Raw genomic sequence first — 3,271 nt, forward strand, 5'->3', positions numbered from 1 at the left:
CATTTTCACCGCCTGGCTAAAAGCAAACAGTGAAAAGGTCAGTTGCACCTCTCTTTGCCAGGGGGACGGGACTCCAGATCCTGAATGGTATAATCCCAAGGACTCTCTCCTGTGTACTGTCCACCCCAGCCTTGGCACAGACAGCGCAGGACCCAGAAGAGTCTCCAATGCGGAACTAAAATACTGGGCAACCTTGCATTTAGGGCATGGGAGAAAGAAGATGCACTTCCAAAAGGTGTTCTGATCCCACATTGTTTCTGGACAGCACTTATTGGAGTAGTTACACGGAGCATCAGCCATGAAAGCCATACTGCTTGGGGTCTCCTAAAACAAGGATGGAGAACCTATGGCCTTCCCACTGTTGTTGGACTACAACTCCCATCAGCCCCAACCAGCAGGGCCAATGCTCAGGATGCTGGGAGCTGGAGTATCGTCATCTGGAAGGCCACAGGTTCCCCATTCCTGCCTTAAGATGACCCTGTTGATTATTTGCGTCTCTCATTTCAACAAGCCTTTTAAGCAGATATCTGCATCTGTACTGGAATTGGTTTTAAGCTGTTTAAGATGCGATGTTTTTAAGATGTCTTATCCCTTATGCTACCCTAGGCTCCTTTTGGACTGAAAGGTGGGATATGTATCTAATAATAAATAAGAATAAATAACAGGCAAGTAAGATAGGAAGCTGCATTAGTTTGAGTCAAACCATTGGTCCATCAAGCTCAGCATCGCCGATACTGACTTAGGCCTACCTGGAGATGCTGGGGGTTGAACATGGGACCTTCTGCATGCAAAGCCAGATGCTCTACTACTGAGCTAAGTGGTGGGGATGAGTAGGGATTTGAAGACAGGTCACCCCAATCCAAGTCCAGCGCTATCTGTGACACTACCCTGGCCAGACACATCCTGCTCAGAAAGCCACAAAGGGCAAGCCATATATTGGTCGGGGGGGGGGGAATTCTCCCAGCGGGCATCTGAAGTGAAAGAAGTTGCCCCACCACTATGGGTTGCTATTTGAAGTCACCACTTCCCCATGAGATGGTGCACAGGCCATGGTAAGCAACCACCTTTGTCAACCAGGTGCTCCTCCAATATTTTGGACTACAGCTGGCTGGGGCTGGTGGGAGCTGCAAACCAAATCACCCGGGAGGCAATGGTCATTTTGGCTCCCTTGTACTCAACAAAAGGTCAAATGTCCTTGGAGGCAGGAGGTGATGGTGCCTTAAAGTAAGTCAGGCCCCATAACCCCCAAGGCCCCAGAGCAGACACCATCTCCTCAAAGAATTTCCACCAGCCCTTACACCACAAGCCTTTCCCTAGATCAGCCTTCCCTAGTCTAGATGGACTACAACTCTCATCAGCCCCACCCAGGATGGCCATTTTTCAGAGGATCAAGTCTGTGACCTCCCACAGAGCAGCCCCACAACTCTGGATGTAATACCCTTTCGGAAGTGAAGCAGGTTTGGCAAATACATGGGATGGGAGACACAGACACCCCTTTTCCAGCAACTGAAGCTCTCTATTCCTTACAGCAGAGGTGGGCAGAAGAGAAATCAGGATCTACTGGCAGATACCAGAAAATCATAGAGGGGCATCTGGACAGCCATCTGTTGGGAATGCTTTGATTTTGATTCCTGCATTGAGCAGGGGGTTGGACTTGATGGCCTTATAGGCCCCTTCCAACTCTACTGTTCTATGATCTACAGTAGGCTGGAAAGTATTTGACTCCTAGTTGTTTAATAGCAGCAATGACAAAAACTGGCAGCCTCTTCCTGGTTAACATTAGGTGTAGATATGGCATCCACATGGATGGCTTTAAAAGGCGATTATAAATGTCAATGGAGTATAAAGCTCTCAAAGGCCACTACCTTTGATGGATGTCTCTGCCTCCACTGTCGGAGGCAGTATAACTGGGAAATTGCAAGCGGGGAGAGTGATGTTGTACTCAAGCCCTGCTTATGACCTCCCCATAGAGGGGCATCTGGATGGTCACTGTGAGAACAGAAAGCTGAACTAGACGGGCCTCTGGTCTGACCCAGCTGGCTCTCCTTTTATCCTCATGGGAAGGACAGAAAACAAATGTAACCCAGTAGCTGAGAGCAATGCTGGCCTGAAGGAGCTCAGCTGTCAGCCAGGATATTTTTGTGTATGTGTATTTCTATGTGAAAGAGAATAAAAAAACTGCGCCCTCATTTCCCCCTCCAGGGACACTATCCCTCCAACCTGGCTCTTTGCTGCTGGTGGACACCATTTTAGTTTTTGGGAATACCCCATCCTACAGCACAACACAGTGTTGTTTCTAGGGGTGTTCTAGGGCAGTCAAAATGGCAGCCAGCAGCAGCGATGAGCCAAGGGGGAGCAGCAGCAGCGTCTCACACACAGACTTAAATTTTGTTCCTACCCAGCAAACAGCCCAAATCCCTCCAATCTGCAAATGGGGCCATTAAAGTGGGGGGGGGGAGAGATTTTCACTCAGCCCTAGAATTTCAACTATCTACCTTTAAGGAGCATACCTGAAGGCATGCACCTCCGTATACCTGCCACAGAACCCTCTCATGCCCCACAGGACTCTGGGAAGGGTCTTAGGGTGCATTTGCAGGGTCACACTATTGTTGGGGGGGGAGGAAGAGAAGCAAGACACTGCATCCTGTGACAGAGCTTCTCACTGAGGAACCCACAGTACGTTTGCAAAAAGGCCCAAACGTCTCCAAGGGCAAAGGCTCAACAACTCAGCTGGTCACGCAAGTCAGTCATCAAACCCTGCTAAACCTAATGGATGACTGTGACCACTGCTCTAAACCCAGATGCAGACCCCAGGAAGAAGGTATTTTGGTGGATAGATGCAGACCAGTGCAGAGGGTCAGGGTGCTGGTCTGAAAAAATGGAAACGGACTTGGAACATGCAGCCCTCCAGCGGTTGTTGAATTCCATCTCCCATCATCAGAGCATTAAGAGGAGCCTTGCTGGATCAGACCAAGGGACCATTTAGTCCAGGATCATTCTCACAGTTGCCAACCAGGTGCATCTGGGAAGCCAACAAGCAGGATCTAAGTGCCAATAGCAACTTTCTTCACTTGCGATTCCCTACAGTTGGCATTCAGAGGCACAAGCCTCTGAGCAGAGGCAGAACATAGCCATCGTTGTTAGTAGCCACTGATAGCGAGCCTTATCCTCCCATCAGCTTCAGCCAGCATGGCCAATGGTCAGAGATGATGGGAGTTGTATTCTAACATTTGGGAGGGCCACAGGTTCTCCATGCCTGAACAGCACTTAA

The sequence above is a fragment of the Rhineura floridana genome, chromosome 11 (genome assembly GCF_030035675.1).
Source record: "Rhineura floridana isolate rRhiFlo1 chromosome 11, rRhiFlo1.hap2, whole genome shotgun sequence".
Lineage (NCBI taxonomy): Eukaryota > Metazoa > Chordata > Lepidosauria > Squamata > Rhineuridae > Rhineura > Rhineura floridana.